Below are 18,334 nucleotides of genomic sequence, written 5' to 3' on the forward strand. Positions count from 1 at the left end.
GGTTTCGTTATTCGTGAGGTCGTGGCTTTAGCATATCGCGGATGCACTACAAGGTTTGTTCTCGACAAGAGACTTGGGATGGAATTAGGGTTCAGCGTTCGGTACACCGAGATCGTCCCCTCAGCCCACTGCTTTTTTTTGCATATACATATTTTCACTACGCTTAAGTATTATTAAAACTGTACTGTTCTAGGTGTTAAGCTTCGGGCGACTGAAGTTAAGTGGCTTGCATATGCTGACGATTTGGCTGTATTTAGAGCGAACCAAGAAAGCTTACGCGACGATGTTGACAACGTCAGAAACTTCTGTAAACCCAGCGGCAGTAAACTGGGCAAAGTGCCTTGGGCTGTGGCATGGGTGTCCACACCTAACACAACTGCAAATCCACTCTGGGTGACAACTCCAGGAAAGTATTTAGGGGTCCCTTTAGTGGGTTATCGGGACAGTGGCACGTTTAGGACAGATCAAGTAAAAGAGACATGCGAAAGAGAAGAAAGATGGAAAGCTGCGTATTTATCTATATTTTCGAGAGCCGCAGCATGCAATGTGTTTGCTATTAGCAAGATGTGGTATATCATGCAAGTGTTGCATTGCTCAACGCTCAGCGTACAAAAGATGCATCTTGCGATTTTTCTATGGTCTACGACATGGGAGCAATGTAGCTGGACGAATGTATTCTGGACTGTTGAACAAAGTGGTCTCGGGCTGGGGCGTCTTTTTTTGTACCAGCTTGTCAGCAAGTATTTCTCTTTTCGGGATGTCAGTGACCCCTTTTTGCGAACTGTATGCCAACTTAGGTTAGGCCGCGCTCTGCATGAGTTTGTTGTTGGAACCGAGTGTTTGCCGGGGGAGATTTTCGGCTACTTGAAAGAACTTTTATCGCGAGTGTTAAATTTTTAGTTGCACGATTTTCAAAAGGGTATTTATGTGGCGTTAAAAAGAAAAAAAAAGCTTTATTGTGACCTATGTGATGCCGTGTTTTCTATGCCCCTGTACAGGGCCTTATACGATGGAGGTCCTGGTGGCAGACGTGCTAAAGAGGGTAAAGAGGATGCAGTTGCAACTAGGAATCAAGACATTCTTCAAGTTACATACAGGAACAATGCTAGTTAAAACTTTTCTAGAGGGGAAGGTTTTTTTTTCTGCGGTGGGGTTCAGACTGCATAATGAGCAAACAGCCAGAAACAATAGATCATGTTTTTTTTTCATTGTTGGGAGAGCGTTCACTTTTGGGGCGTCCTGCAAAGAGCCACCAAAAAGGAATTACCGCTTCATTCACACGGCATCGGGTACCTGCCAACAGATATTAAGGATGGTGTCGCCTTTGACCAAATTATGCTGATGGGCCTCCATAGTATATGGCGCTCCTGCAACCTCCGCCTCAAGGCACTGGACCCTGAACTGCGCCTTCGTCTTCCACGTAACTTAGAACGTCGCGACGCAACACTGTTATGCCGTTTATGGATCGGTGTTGCATTTACCAATTACTATGCTTTCCGGATGGGGATGGCCGACAGCCCTGCCTGTGAGAGCTGTGGTTGTGAGGAGACCATCGCTCATCTTCTCTGTGAGTGCCCTGCATTTGCGAGTGCAAGACATACACTGTGTTGTGCCCTGGACCGCCTCGATCCTCGCCCATTAACAGAGCAAAAGATCCTCGGTCCGTGGCCACAGCAGTGGACTGCCCTCAAGGCATACAAGGCACTCTTTGCCTACTTGAGAGCGACTGGATTGAGTGACAAATTGTGACAGCGTTGTGCGTGTGTGTGTTATGCCTTTTTCCCTTCTCTCTTCCTCCTTTTAGCCCCCTAATCCCTCTTCCCCAGTGCAGGGTAGCCAACCGGAACCCCTTTCTGGTTAACATCCCTGCCTTTCCCTCCTCCTCTTTATCTATCTATCTATCTATCTATCTATCTATCTATCTATCTATCTATCTATCTATCTATCTATCTATCTATCTATCTATCTATCTATCTATCTATCTATCTATCTATCTATCTATCTATCTATCTATCTATCTATCTATCTATCTATCTATCTATCTATCTATCTATCTATCTATCTATCTATCTATCTATCTATCTATCTATCTATCTATCTATCTATCTATCTATCTATCTATCTATCTATCTATCTATCTATCTATCTATCTATCTATCTATCTATCTATCTATCTATCTATCTATCTATCTATCTATCTATCTATCTATCTATCTATCTATCTATCTATCTATCTATCTATCTATCTATCTATCTATCTATCTATCTATCTATCTATCTATCTATCTATCTATCTATCTATCTATCTATCTATCTATCTATCTATCTATCTATCTATCTATCTATCTATCTATCTATCTATCTATCTATCTATCTATCTATCTATCTATCTATCTATCTATCTATCTATCTATCTATCTATCTATCTATCTATCTATCTATCTATCTATCTATCTATCTATCTATCTATCTATCTATCTATCTATCTATCTATCTATCTATCTATCTATCTATCTATCTATCTATCTATCTATCTATCTATCTATCTATCTATCTGCGTGGGCGGGTATTACTGTGAAACCGACGCGCGCCCTGAGCTTATGGTAGGCAAGCTTATCATAGGGCGAGAGAGAATTGGTCATTAATTCGAATTGGGAACAGTGTTGGTCTAATGTTTAGTGGAATCCCCCAAGGTGGATTTGATTTATAATAAAGGAGTAATTACTCATTGACATCCACCCAAGCGCAGCCTTACAGCTACGAAGGAAAGCTACACAGCTTTCTCAGAATATTCGTAAAGAAAAATTCGTACTGGTCCGTGGTTCGAACCCGGGACCACCACAGGCGGGTCAAAGCCTGGCCTTACGGGGTGGTAGGCTACTTCTGCAGATGTGTCTGTACGTTCCCTTGTATGTTTTTCTTTGTTTTGTTTGTAGAAAGCCCGCGGCAGAAAGAAAAAAAAGAACCGTTGGCCTTGTGGTAGAGCATCCGCCTCACGTTCGGAAGGTCCTGGGTTCTATCCCCAGTGCCGCCAGTCACCCAATGGTCTTCTAATGGGTGCATGATTTCCCCGGCCTGGTGCTTTGCTCTTCTTGGGTGAAATGCTTGGAAAAATGCCTTTGGTGACCTCACCCTCCCTGTGCGTTATAATTAAGAAACGCACAAGGCAGTTGTATTATGTTTAAAGGATAGCCACATACAATGCTCTTATTTCTCCCTTTTAGAGTAAAAATGCTCACGTTTCGGTTATTTGTATTTTTTCTGTGTTTCTGTACTGCCTCTGTAGATTACTAGCTTCTTTCAGCGAGCGCTTTCTGTTACCATTTTTGTCGTCTTGTGAATAAATCGAAATGCATACGATGTTACCGCTTGTAAAATATCTATCACTTCCTTTGTAAAACAATCGCTTTGCTGCCTCCTGGATTCGCGCGGCCACAAGCACGCGCTAGCGATGCCGACGAAATACAAGCGCCTTGCATCGCCGTTGAAGTGCTCGCTGCTGAGTCGACCGTTTCTACTGATTAAAGAACTCACTCTGAAACTCTGACGAAACGCGAGACGTTGCCTAATACTCCAATAGGACGCCGCCTTTGAAAGCGCGATAAGGAATCGGCTGCGCAGACAGACGGCCCAAAGCCGACGACGCAAAGTAGCCGGCCGCTTGCATCACCGGCGACGAAACCGGCGGCTCGGGGGAGGGAGGGGAACGAGGAGAAGAGGAAGAAGTGACGTCACGACACACGCGGTCCAATAAGCGCGTTGGCTTGGCGCTCTGGAAATGAAAACAAATTGTCTCCGCTGGCGCGAGCGTTGTATTCCCGCCGTTGACGGACCGCGCGCACCCCTTCAGAGTCGCTACGCCAAGCGCGCGTCCGATATCATCGCGCAGGATTCTGATACGGCGCTCCCTGCCAGCAAATGGGTAAGCCCCCACTGTCGACTTGAAGCGTGGTGGATTTTGTGGAGTGCGCTTCCGCCGAAAAAAATGTTCCAGTATGACTGGAAAAAGAGCTCGGACAAGCATGACAGGCTTCTTAGACTAACAAAAAGGGCACAACAGCAGCGGCGATAATAATGCAAACAGCGAGAACCTCCTCGATTTTAGGTTTGCTGGCCTCGTGCTTCAGGATTAGTTACACTAATTTAGCATGACTGCCGAGGACGTGGTTGTTGCTGTTGCCTCAAAAACGGTTCTTAGCGTAGCACACATGCGTGCACCTCGTCGTTCTGTTCCTCTTTTCTGCTCTGTATGTCAAGGTTCCGCAGCACGGCGTTTTTCTTTTACCTTTCACCATTCAAAATTTTGGGCAACAAATCACTGGTGCTGGATGCTTGAAACAACAACGTATGTCCGGGCATGTTAGCAGGGCTGTACATGGGGGGAAAGTATCTTGTTCATAGATGTGATTTTTGTTGTTGCTTTATTTCTCATTCAAATCGCTTCCACGCAGCTGCTCGTCTGGAATTTAGAGTTCCGGTGTGTCCTGGGCTATTGAGTTACTTAGCCGTTTGGGCGAAAGCTGCATTTCTGTTGTTTAACTGCGTAATTAATGTCAGGACAGGTTACTCCAACGTATATTTCTAACACTTCAGAATCATTACGAAGCAGGCACGTTAAGAAAATCTATTACCTTTCGATCAAAAAATAATAATAATAATTCACATTGCTGTAACGTTTCGATGCTACATGGGTGGTTACTTGGCCATTTGAGAAAAAGTGGCATATACTGGGTGTTTCACTTAAGGTTGAATAGTTAACATTTTAACTAATAGCTGCTAGGCTCCTTAATTACTGAGAGGCGCGTAGTCCACCGTAAGCAGTTCTCTATATCAGTTTTTCGAATTTCGAAAACACAGTTACCCTCGGCCACGGAGCAAGTCTTCCTCCGTGCCCTCGGCACATGTGGGCCAACAAATTTTGCCTACATCGCGCCTATATACATGCGCTTTCGAGACGCTTGCAGGCAAAACAATCTCTCCAGTGCACGTAACTCGACGAAATAGCCAAAATTTGTTGAATCACAGCGCCGAGGGTAACAGCGTTTTCGAAATTTGAAAAGCAGATATAGATATGGCTTACGGTGGGCTACGCGCCTCTCAGTAATTAAGGAGCCTATCAGTTATTAGTTAGAATGTTAACTATTCAATATTAGTTAACCATGCTACTGTTAGCAAGGCTCAGCTGTTCTGATGTACTGCACCGCTGACAATGCTATGCCCAAGAAAGGGCTCTTCTAACTCAAAAAGCCAATTTTAAAAATTGTGTGGTCTTAGGTGAAACACACTGCATGCTGCGTAAATGTTTCATTGAAGTTATGGCAGCGTCTCGGAAACGTTGTAACAGGTAGAATTATCTACTGCATAAAAGCGTTTGACCAAAACAAAACGTAACATTTATATAATAATTCGGTGGTATACAGGGCTGTTTACTGACACCACTAGAACGCCCAAATTTCATCGCGAATAGCTTGATGATAGAGCAAGGCGGGATTTGAAGTACGTGCGCCTTAATCTGTAGCCGTAGTTTTACTCGCATTTTGTTTCAGGGATCCTTTTCACACCGAGTTACGGACATCTATGCTCGCTTGAGCGCAGTGGGTACAATACGTCAGACCAGACGGCGCTTTGAGCGGCTAGCCACAGCATTAGCCTAAATTAAGTGACATGCTTTATAGCTGTATGGCATTATTTACAGCTATTTGCGAACGCTAATTTACACTTACTCTGTTTATTTATATGCACTCTATGAGCTTTACTATGTTTATTAACATTTACGCTATTTTCTTTGTCATTTAAACTTTCAGGTGTGAGAACTAATGGAACAATAAAAGCATATTGTGTGTTGTTTACTTTTGACAAATTATTACGATGAGAGTTGCATTGGTCAATGTGAGACACCAACACACTGTAGATTATGCGCAAACAAGTCTTAAAGCTTAAGAGAGGACTGCACCAGGCAAGTAACTTGCTAATGCCATGGGCGCAGATTGATAGGCACGAGGAGATGGTTATGTGGTGACTGCAGAAATACGGACTCCAGCTCAAACTGCTTCATCATGTTTCTTTTATGTCTAAGAAGAGGTGATACCCGTTGTCATATGACCTTGCCTTTACATGGCAACTGTATACCAGTTACGTGTGAGTGAACATCAAGAGGGGAGAAAGAAGAGGCAGGCATCCATGGTCAGCATCAACTGTTAGTCATATTTAGCGTACATATTGAGGTCCCTAGGTGGCGCAACAATCCCCAATTTAAAAAACAAATCAATGAGCACCCGTGTCGTTCTTTTGAAGCATGTTGGCTGAGCACCACTTCGCGATTGTTCAGGCTGCAATTTGCGCCGCAAGCCGCAATACAAGCTGTCATTAAACTGGACTTTGTGGGCGGATCCTGATTATCTTAGACAGCCTGATGGTCTTAAGGCAGCAGTGAAATCCTCACGTAGTTTTCGCAAGCAATGCAAGCGACCGAAAATTCCAGCAACGGTGGGTTGTGTCCGCCGCTCCTCTTTGTTCTGACCGGAAATTGAACTGGGCATAGAAGAGATTTACAGTGCAGCAATATCGGATGCGCGCAGGAACTTAAATTCTCATGAGCATTTTTTCGTGCGCGTGCTAAACGACAAATTTACTGTAGTATTAGCGGCTAAATAACTCTTCTCAAGAAGTTTGACGTCCATCTCTGGTAGGCATTTTTTATCCGTCTGTGCTGCCTTATTCATGACGTACAGCTAATAAAGTACTGCACTACGAGGTCACTACCTTTGTGCGCACTTTATTACTGTTTGTTTACTTACATCTGCAAACTCGTACAATGCCTTCAGGCCGTATAGGCGTGGGCCATAAAAAAACACATTAAAATGAGATCTCAGAACGCTGCAAGTCATACACATATTAGGCTGGGGCAACCTAAAAAGAATGACAAACATATTTCTACCAAGAAAGAAAAACCAAAAACAGTACCTACGGGGAAATAAAGACAAGAGTTGTTTGCCTAGGTTGCGCACCGATGTGTGCCAATTGTAGCTCTGACATCACACTCTGTTTAGCACTTTCTGTCCACCAAGAGTCTATACGCATTAGCTTTCTCTTAAATCTGTTTGCTTAATGTAGAATGAGAACGACAGCAATTGGTATGAGTAAACTCGAGCTAAATACACTACACGGGCGTTGCACGCCACCGCTCCCCCTGCTCGTCGGCTTTTGCATTCATTGTTGCTTAATCGGTTCAACCACAGCGAGGGGTTGCCGAGCCTACCTGGTGACTATTGGCACTCACCCGTCGCCTGTATACTCCCCCGTGTCTAGAACCTGAGTTCTGATGCAACCCGGCCGGCTCCTTTCGTTCACCTGCTGGCATCGCTCACCTCGCCGTACACGTGCACGACGGCGTCCGCAATGACTGCGGCAGCCTTCCCAGAACGGCCATCATCTGTGCCTTCTTTCCCCTTCTGCGGCGCACCGCTGCTGGCGCAGTGGACAACCGCCTTCCGTCTCTCCCAGTGCCTCCACCGGTGCCGGGCTCCATTACGGGGCTTCGCTGGTCTCACCCTCTCTGCCCTTAATTCTGTCGTGGTGATGAGAACTCTGACACAGCTCTCATGACGGCCCAACAGTTCAGGCGTGTCCTTTTGCACGCTGTGTTTTACAAGGCGCTTTCTCTGTGGGAGATAGCTTGGGCTGTGCGCGATTTTTCGAAATGTTCGGACAGCGAATCGAATATACTCCTGTTCATCAGTGGAACCATAGCTTGGGCTGTGCGCGATTTTTCGAAATGTTCGGACAGCGAATCGAATATACTCCTGTTCATCAGTGGAACCAATTAAAAAGGTGTTGTTAAAAATTATTCGACACGTATCGAACATCATCTCCGGTTTTCGAATATTTTTCTGATAATTCGCCCAAGTTCGAATTGTTTCTCGTCCAGTCCGACATGCTGCCTCGTGGGATACGTTTCTTCGCGAGTGCTGCCGTTCAGGTTAGCCATCCTAGATAGGTTTACACTCGAGTCAGTCAGCAGACGACTCACACCGTGATTATGCACACAGGCGGATATCATCTGAGCAGCTACAGAGGGTGGCTCTCTTTCGTGGGCCTCACGCCGTTTGAGGACTGCCTTTTTAGGTAATGCTGCCTCGGCCGTCTACTTCGAAAGACCCTATTAGTGAGTGAATGCAGCGCACTGGGTAGCATCTCGGACGGCACGAGAAGCGTGAGCGATTCTAGGAAGCACTCAGCGGATAGAGCGCCTTTTGGGTCTGGCTTCACAAAAGAGATTTATCGTCGGTTTTTACAAAGATAACTTCGAAACGATGAAGCGTACTTCGTTACAATCTTCCTCAAAGCACTCGCCAACTGTTAACATACGGCCACCTCCAGGAGTACTTTGTGGAACGAGAAAAGTATTTATAAAAGTTTTGCTTAGATGTGCTTCTGTTGCCGCGCTCCCAATCCCTGCCCTGAGCAGGGAGCCACTCCCGTGCGTATAGGTGTTTTGAACGTGCGCCGGCTCCGAAATGACGCTTCATAGTTTGAGAACCTGTTCTAGGATGAATTTGGTTGTTCTGCACGAATTGAGGGCACCACAGGTGCTGTGCGAACTCAAAAAACTGTTCTCAGAACTTTTCTTTCTATATATTCCTATGGACGCTGAAATTACTTTTCACCCAAATCTTTTTCGCTGGTACTTCCAGCCGCGGAAAGCAGCGCCACCGCATCTTGCTTACGTCACATATCGGTGTTTGTATATACTCGCGGCTTTCAGGCGTCTCAGTGAAGTAACTCAGCCCTTGGGTGGCTGGCCTCACCACCGCACTTCACCATGGGTGGCAAATCGCGGCCAATGGCAGCCAGTGATGAGGTCTGGTCGCCAACCACCCAATGGTCGGGTCGCTTCCCGCAGACGCCTGAAAGCCGCGGGTATATCAGAGTGACCAATAACTCACCAAATAGAAGGGAAACGGGCAATTCAAAATGTACAGCTTATAGAATAGGACCTCGGGTGTAGAACGGCGTCCTGCGGGCCAAATGGCACAAAAGAAGGACCAAAAGACTGGCTACGTTCCAGGAACAGTACCATCTTAAAATTAGCTAACATATTTCACAGGCTATGTCACGTATAAATTCTGAAGGTGAGGCTATAACGTAGGTATAAAAGTGTATGGAGCGTATCAGACAGGAAAGCGGAGCTTCGGGAAGTGTCCGATGTTTGGCGACGCGAGGTCGCGATTGACTCCCGTAATGTGTAGACAAAACAGCAGTCGTTTCCCAGTGTTTGCGCTGTCCTTGTTTTCTTTCATTTATCTGTGGGAGTCAGACTTATGGTTATTGCTCACTAGAACTGCCGTCTGCCGACTTGTTGTCGTGGGGATAATAGGCCACTTTTTCCATTTTCACTGTTGTTTCTATATGCTTGTCTTCCCTTAACGCGACTTCGTCTTTGATTCTGGGTGTCTTGATTAATGAAAACTGTCTAATACTTTTATTATTTGTACACGTTCTTGTGCGTTTGTAGCCATATATTTTTGTGTCTGTTCGCAAAGGAATCTCCACATTGTTATAAACAGTAATCATTGGTGATAGTCAATTTAAGAGCGGTCCTTGTTTTTTGCACATTTGCCCCACCTTGTTGCACGATGGGGTTAAAAAATATGGGTGCCTAATGAATCGCTATCAGATGAACCCTGGCGCTTCAGTGGTCAGATTCATCGCTAATTTTAGCCTTCGCCTGCTGTTTTCTACGCAGCCGAATTAGGATGACTAGTTTATTTATTTTTCATTATAATGGTGATCACGGGACTGTGCCCTCGGCCTTTTATTATCCGCAAAATATTCGGGAAGGCTTTATTGCTCTGCTCTGAGGCTGCTATATGTATCTCTACAGCCTTAAGACTGTGCTGATACCGACAAATGCACACTGACTACCTTCGTCTTAAATTGCTGGCTTTGTACGCCCTGACGTCATAGACACGTACGCAGGTGCAAATATTTCTCTACGAGAGTTTTATTGCTTGCTTGCTTGCTTGCTTTTGTTGTCAGGAAGACTGAAAAGGAAAGTGCACGGGCCTGCCCACTGGCTCAAGCTGAGCCACAATCTCTGCCACGTGCTGAAAAAAAGAGTTGAAAGAGAGGAGAGCAAAGATTGAAAGTAAAGACGCGCGCTATTATATATATCCCTATTATATTATACATTATATATTTTTATTTTTATTATTATATAATATTATTATAATAACATTATTACTAGAGTTTTAGTGCGGTAGCACTACTAGGCACATTTCTGATTTAGGGCGCACGTGCAGGTGCGGATATAGTAAACGGAGCACGCTATTTCGTTCTAAGCGCAATCGCGCCTTCCCTGCCCGAAATAAGGAATAATTGAAATGAGAAAGCGTACTAGTGTCCATCCGGCATGCACATACTAAAGCTGGCATTTTCAATTAGTCAACGCGTGAAAAGTATTAGAAGACAATAGCGTGCTCCGTTTATTTTGTCTGCACCTCTCTGTCCCTGGAGCCTGCTTTGTGGCTGGCGGCCTTCTTGCTGATTGGGTTCTGGGCAACATGCGAGGTGTCTTCACCTGGGTGAAGTGTGCTTCGGGGCCCAGGAATGCAAGGTGAGAAAGATTTTTTTAAGGCCTTTTGATCAAACGCATTTGTGGTAAACGCCTTTAGACCAAATGCCTCTAGTGTAAAGGCCTTACGAATGAAGGCCTTCATGGTAAATGCCTTCAGGATTAAAACCATTTAGTAGAAGGCCTTTAGGTCCAAGGCCTTTACGCCCGATGGTCAAACGCCTTTAGAACCGTAACTAGCGCTTCTGCAAGATATTCCGCGCTTTGCCATGCGAAACCCGCTGCTGTTGTTTTTTTACTGCTTCACAAGCACTGCAAAGTGGCTGCGCCAATTTACTGTTACTCGCGATCCGGATAAGCTATGTTGCATAATATGAGACAGCTTGCAAGAACCAGAAATAAATTTCTTACCCAATTTTTAGAAGGCAGCACAAACAGCTATAAGATCTAAACATGTTTAAACATGTTCTCAACGTTGATACATACGCCCGTTTCTTACCTTGGTCTTTCATGGAATTTCCTGACACTCATATGCAGCTACTACAAAAGCGAGTAAATGTCGCGCTCCAACTCCAAAAAAAAAAAATTCCTCGTGCATTCGATCTGGCCTGGAATGGCCACCGTCCTGGCTGATGGAGGGTTGCACAGCCTAACGATATGACACAGCGGTCACCAAATCAGTATTGGCCTCCTGCAGCCACGACAACAGGAACTAACGACTAGTAGGTGCACGGCTCAATTTTAGCGTAAATGTCGTCGCTCCGATTTTCATGTTAGGCTTCCAACCCTGCAGATCCGACATTTCTAGTCGACGAGGTGACACACGTAATTCTGCGAGAGGCGTGCTTTTAGTTGAAAATAAACAGACCTTCCACGCTGTTCTGCAGCTCCCACATGTGTGCACGCATATCATGTAGTACAATCTAAGTTCCTCGAAAGGAACTCATCCTGCGAAAGTAAACCCAACTTTCGAGAAAAAAAAAACAGTGCTTATAGTGAGTTTGTAGACATCAGAGCATGGCTTCTATCATGACTCATTAATGACCTCTGTCTGCCAGCTGTGTACGGCAATTAAATGTAATTTTCCTGAATAACAGCTTTGGTACCTTGGTGATCCATTTGGAAATGAACGGCGCAAAAAAGGACATAGATAAGAGACAAGCGCTTGTCTCCTGTCTATGTCTTTGCGTTTCGCGCTGTTCACTTAGAAAAATTAAATGTAATAGTTCTTCTACCGTTTACTAGTGGAAACGTTGTCAGCGCGTTCAACGGTGTAGTTGGGTCAAACGTCCCCCCCCCCCCCCCCCCCGGGGGGGCACAGCGGCACAGCGGGCCCGTTTTTCTGGCAGATACGCGCACACAAACGACGAGCCGTTCACATCGGTGATTGCCAATCCATCCCTTCTTTTCGCCTTCCTGGATGGCCCGATCGGTTCTGCTCAATTTCGGTGTCATAAATCTGGGCCGCGCTGCTGCTGGCTGGACATTCAGCCACGTCCAACACCTAACCTAGCCCGACTAACCCGGTGAAAGCCGGGCGGCCTTGGTGCGGACCTGGCAAGGTCCCCTCCTTTGCTCTCCCGGCAGTGCGCAACACCACGGCCATCCATGCCGGCACCGCGAATCGCACGGCACGAATAATTGGACTCCGCAGCTGCGGCACTGGGCCAAGGTGGCTGCGGGAGACAAGCGTTTAATTGCGCCAAATTGCTGGCCTGAGTGCCTCGTTCCGAGAAGCAAAGGCACCGTACTGAAAAGGTGCTTTGCTTCGGTATGGGGTCCTGACAGAGCGTGCATCCTTCCTCGAGGATCAACCGTGGTTGTCTCTGATGGTTTCAGCTCTGTTGGAGAAGGCAGGCCAAATCGGGGATGTTGCGTTTTGTGCCCCTTTCTTTCACCTTAGTGGTGAGGTTTCGAGAACCACATTGCAATTCTTCCTTTTATAGCCGCTTCCTATCAGCGCCCAAAACAATTTTAAAATTTTCATTGACGTTGTTTCTCCCCGCACCTTTCACCAAGTGTTACATTTGTGACTTGAATGCTATAGGCGAAGAAGTACAGATTGAGGCATTGCGGTGTGTGGTGTCAGAGGCTAGAGGACACATGGGCATTGTATTTTTGAAGGTACATGATGGCGTGATTTTTTTTCAATCCCGGATTTATATCTATTGTCACGAAGGAAGTGCTCCATGGCACGTTAGATAAAAAAAGGCTTTTAACTGGCGATCGCAGTGCCGGAACAAACAATGACTGCACCTTACCACAATGGTACATGGAGTATGAGCGCCAGCTTATTTCTGAAATTATTGACGACTTGATACGCAATGTAGAACCAATGTAGCGATGGTTGATGTGGATGTACGGTCATAGTCAACTATTCAATGCCGGGAATACATATTAGTGTGTTTGTCAACAGCGTTTATTCGGCCTGTGCCTTTTTTAGTCCCTAACATCCCTGTCATGTGTTCTTACTGGTCTACAAGGAATGTGTACATGACCGCGGTCGTTTTAAACTACACTGCCTGCTGAACTCCAGATCGACTCATTTCTTTCGCGATGTTGTCGACTGCGTTGCATCACTTGCTTTCAAGGAAACCTTAGCACTGCACTTTTGCGCTGCCTGCACAGTACGCGCTGTGATGCACTGCGAATTGCAGGAAAATGCAGATCTTTATTCTCAAAAAGTAGTGCGCGATCAGGTTGCCCTCGACAACTGCAATATTGGCTTTGTACTGCTTGTCTGTTTACGCTCTCAGCCACCGACACGCGGCTTTATCAATTTGAAGCGAAATGACACAAGATTTATATGGAATAACAGCGACCACTGGCAACTGCTTCTACGTCGTTCGAGATCGTCCTACGCGCTTTTCGGATCTTATCTCGAAAATTCTGTTCCAGTTGTAACTTCAGCGTGACCGAGAACGGCAGACCAATGAAGAGTTCGTTTCACTGCCACACCAGTCTGCTGGTATTATTCTCCGCCATTGTAACCACTTCGCGGCAATATTTTTCTACGGCTTTGCAGGCAGTCCTGTGAACGGCTGCATGTGCAAAAGAAAGACTGGCGTAGTATATACCCTTGTTTCATCACGCGCCACGAGCGTCATCACTCTCACAGGCTATGGGCTCAGATATCCGACGCTGGCCACACTGCGCAGACGTTCTGACCCAAGCACGAAACACAAGAGCAACACGGCGCTCGACCAAACCTGTTGGAGCAAGCGAGATGCTATATATGGAACGGGGCGGCCTAACCGGGTACCGTTAGAACGAAGCTGCATTTGCATGCGCCATCATCGGCTTATTACTGTCCATATTCTTGCTGCTTCACCAGACGACGCCCGTCTAGGCCGAAGTTATTCTCCACACCGTCTCCCGTCATGGAGGCTGCCTGCAGTATACCGCTGAATTTAGATCCTCCAATCAAGAGGGAGATCGTGGCCAGATGCACTGCATCGCGGAGCATTCGCCCGCGTCTGTTCATTTCTGTGTTTTCTTTCTTTGTTTCCTTAATGCAGAAAAAAAAGCAGGTGAGGCAAAATGCTGTAAAATATGACGAAACCTCGGCACACAAGTTGACTGCTGCAAAGCAGTCAACTAACTGTGTTCACTAGAAAAAATCTGCAGATAATGCTTACTATATTCGAAACAGCGCGAAAGCACGGATTAGTTCTGCGCAGAAGACGCCGATGAGCGGGCAGTGCCACGGAATGGAACGCGCGTGCTTGACAAGCTTCTCAGTTATACATAGTAGTTGTAATTCGGTGATTAAACCGAAAAACACCGATAAAATCGTGTATATATATATATATATATATATATATATATATATATATATATATATATATATATATATATATATATATATATATATATATACACGGGGGAAAGGAAATGGCGCAATATCTGTCTCATATATCGTTGGACACCTGAACCGCTCCGTAAGGAAAGGGATAAAGGAGAGAGTGAAAGAAAAAAGGAAGAAATAGGTGCCGCAGTGGACTCCGCCATAATTTCGACCACCTGGGGATCTTTAACGTGCACTGACATCGCACAGCACACGAGCGCCTTAGTGTTTTTCCTACATAAGAACGCAGCAGCCGCGGTCGGGTTCGAACCCGGGAACTCCGAATTCATTTTTTGAAGTTTGGTTCCAACCGGGAATGGTCAGTATTTCTGGCATCAAGTCACAACTGCTCGGTACCAGTTACAGTAGGTCACAGCAGAACATTATGAAATTGGTGGAGAGAGGAACGCGATTACACAGATATTTTAGGAATTTAGTACAATGATCAAACTACGGTTATAACGCATTGATCCGCCAACTCAGACACGTCATTGCCAATAGGATGGTTGAACAACTTAGCTAAGCTCTAATAAGCTAGCACAGCGCCGTCTGCTCAGACTTGTCACCGACTCGGGGCCGTCGCTTCGTTAAATAGGTTTTTCACTACGTGTAATGAGAACGAAAACTTTTCGAACCGTAACAAGCAACTGTCATGCGAAGCCACGCATAAACTGCGTGAAAGTGTCGTGCTGTGGCTGTCCCATCTCTGCGTCAACAAGGCTAGCATAGGGTGTGTCGTCCTCTTATTTAGCGCAGAATGCAACCAGAGTATGGCCATTAAATTTTTACAGAACTAAATTTCCACTTTCGCTTTTGCCTCATGGCCCAATCCTTTTACTTCGGCATTTTTACTTTTGTTACAACTGTAAGAGTTTCTTCTGCAGAGACAGCGCCTACGTCGACCATTTATGTGGTACATACTGCTACATGAGCGGTTGGTTTAAAAAAGAAATGTTAATGCAAACTGTGTGTAAATTTTGACCGCACAGGAACATCTCATATTTCACAGATAAAGAGCGAAAATTGGCATGTAGAAAATAATATTCGCCGAGAAAAAAAAAACGAAAGTGGAGTTCTGAAATAAACACCGAAAAACGTCCGCTGAATTTTCTAAAAATAAACACCGATAAGTCCAACCTCTGGTTATACACTACACGCTTTTGCTCAGATATGAACCTCCGGATTAGTGCTTTGCTCTAAAAACATATACATGTCAACAAAATTTGACGACAAGAGCAGTGAAAAAACTGCTACACGCGCTTACTGGACTACGAAAATAAATTAAGCATTATACGTACACGACAGGGAAGAATATATAAAAAATAATGTCACCAACATGGGGGGGGGGGGGGGGATTTACAAGTAAGAAATATTTTTTTACTGAGCGATTTCCAAATGTGGGTTACAGGAAATATTCTGCGCAGCTTTCTTCCACCAAAAAGACTGCCACAAGTGAAATTCCTTGCCCGCTCTCAATGTGCGGTTTAAAAGAGAACTCTTGGGCTGCCGCCATGAACGGCTCATCGCACGTGACTGTTCTCCAGCACGTCTGTAAGCATAACGTGCCATCAAACGACGTTAGCTTGGGCCCTGCTATATACAGAGCGAGCGATTTAGCTTATTCCGTAGGCTTCCTTTAGGTTTCAATTTTTTTTTTTTGCCGCACGGGTCGTCGTATAGCAGGCGCGCAGCGCAGCGGTCGTGTATGGAGATAGGCCGAGTACCCGCTGCCGGCGGCGGCGTTGATTGGCTCGTAATTGCTCCGGCAAACCCGAGAGGACCATTAGTAGTGCGCGGCCGCCGCCCCAGCTTCGTGAGGAGATGTTTCAGCTGCTGCGTCGTTCTTCGCCGCGTTTCCTACCTGCGAGGGTGCGTGCGCGCCCGCCGGGCGTCCCGACTGCTGAATGCGTTAGACGCCCTTTCCTTACCCCCGTCCTCCCTTCTACGCCTTCCTGTCGGCTCAGTGCCCCTCCCGACGGCTACACGCGTTGTTTCATTTGTGCGTGCGTGCCTGTGCATGTGCGCCCGTCTGTATATGCGTGAGGAGAGGGGGTGTTTACACGCTTCGCCGTCTATGTTAATGGAGCACTCGCCTTTAATGTCACACCTTGGACTACAGTTCCGGGACTTTCCCCAACGTAACCGCTTCCAGGCAAGGGGAACTTAATGCAAAACGCTCGTCATTATCCGGGTACTGACCGCAAGTTGCTTTTTTTTATGGAGTGTTCTGAATGCCTTACTAATATATTTTTTCTTCGGTTAATATGGCTCGCAAGAATGAACCGTGTTTGCCGATTCTGGCTCTCCTTCTCTCCCGCTCTCTCTCTATTAGTGCATTGCTCACGGAAGGAAGAGAAACCTGGTTAATGGGTCTGACAGGCTGCAGGTAGGAACTACACCCGAAAGAAACATGCTGTCGTTTACGGAAATTCTCGCGGCGCACTGTTCCCGTATTCTTGTGCCACGCCATCACCGGGCGCTGGATGTGATTAACTGCTCTTATATGGCGCTGCCACAAGGACCGCGCCCAAAGGGAGGCACTGAAGAGATGCACAGGCGCAATATTTTATAGCGGTTTTTATGTTGATTTATTATTTTGCTGCTCTAAAATTGGTGGCACCCACCTCTGACGTCAAGGCTTATGGCAAGAGAACGCTGGGCACAACAAACACTGCTGTCGGGCTGACAAACGGCAGATATGCGACACATTGAACTGTGAAAACAACGGCCATAACCTGTTGCATACGCTGCGCTTGCTAAACTCATAGACGGTGCCTTGGATCCAAGGCAGGTATATTACAGGAAAAGGTGTCAGTTAATTGCGTATTGTTCTCTTGACTGAACGCGTTCAATGAATTTGGGCATATCGATTCAGTGGTGAAGTGTTAAGTGAGCCGAAAATAGTTTGAGTGACTTTACAGACATGTGGGTCTTCAATAACACATCTGTTGGGCCTAGTTGGTGCATGGTGATAATACAGATGATCAATGTGCGCAAAACATTAGACGAATCACGTACACTGGAGAATCACAAGGACTGGCGCAACTGGATGGTGCATGGATGGTGCTTCTTCTGAAACGGCGTCAGGGCGCTGACCACAAAGTTTAGTCACTACTCTCTGATATTTGTCTGCCTAATGGTAGTAACAGCGTCAGCACACGGGGCATTGTCGAATGTTTCACACATAAATAGGTCGGTTTATTTGTATTTTGAATTCAAGGACTTTCTTTTCTGGCAACAGTCCACGCCGCTAGCAAATTACATGCACTGACTGGATTACACTCGGCTCGCAGGACCTGTCGCATAGTTCATCTGAGGACAAACATATATTTCTCGTTTCAATGACCTGCTGATTAGTTATGTTAGCGATGGCCTTGTGGTAGAGTATCCACCTGGCATTCGGGAGGTGCCGGGGTCGATCCCCAGTGCCGCCGGTAACCCACCGGTTTTCAAATGGGTACAAGGTTTCCCCCGGCCTAGTGCTCGGCTTTGGTGAAATGCTTGTGAAAATGGTCTTAGACCAAACCGTTCTGTTGATGGACCAGTGATTTGCTCCGCCTTCAAGCAGCCTTAAAGCCGCCTCTTGCGCTAAAAGCCCCCTTGTGGTAAACGAAACGAATTCGGTTCATCTTTGAATTCAGTGCAAAACAACTGTATCCTCGAACTCACTCACTCACGGGACATCGAGAAATGAAAACTAGCGATGGCCTTCTGGTTCGCTGCAACATCTAAGGTAACAACATCAAGGGAAAATATCAATAGAATTCACATATTACAAAAAAAAAACCTCCGTCAAGTTGCGTGAGTTTCTTGGGATGCACTTCTTTTCAAAGTGCTCGAAGTTTTACCGCTTTGTTAAATTATACGGCTAACGACTGATAACACAGTATGAGACATGCCTGAAGCTCAATACC

General features: G+C 45.9%; 1 protein-coding gene across 4 annotated transcripts in view; it reads left to right on the forward strand.

The window, feature by feature from the left end:
- Nucleotides 1-3,804: 3,804 nt before the first annotated feature.
- LOC144102129 (alpha-N-acetylgalactosaminide alpha-2,6-sialyltransferase 5-like) overlaps nucleotides 3,805-18,334 on the forward strand; it is a 90,739-nt gene continuing 76,209 nt past the window's right edge. For all 4 annotated transcript variants that reach the window (XR_013308181.1, XM_077635428.1, XM_077635429.1 and 1 more), the window contains exon 1: nucleotides 3,805-3,922. The gene's annotated coding sequence lies outside the window, so the exon portion shown is untranslated. The remainder of the gene's footprint in view (nucleotides 3,923-18,334) is intronic.

The sequence above is a fragment of the Amblyomma americanum genome, chromosome 8 (genome assembly GCF_052857255.1).
Source record: "Amblyomma americanum isolate KBUSLIRL-KWMA chromosome 8, ASM5285725v1, whole genome shotgun sequence".
NCBI lineage: Eukaryota > Metazoa > Arthropoda > Arachnida > Ixodida > Ixodidae > Amblyomma > Amblyomma americanum.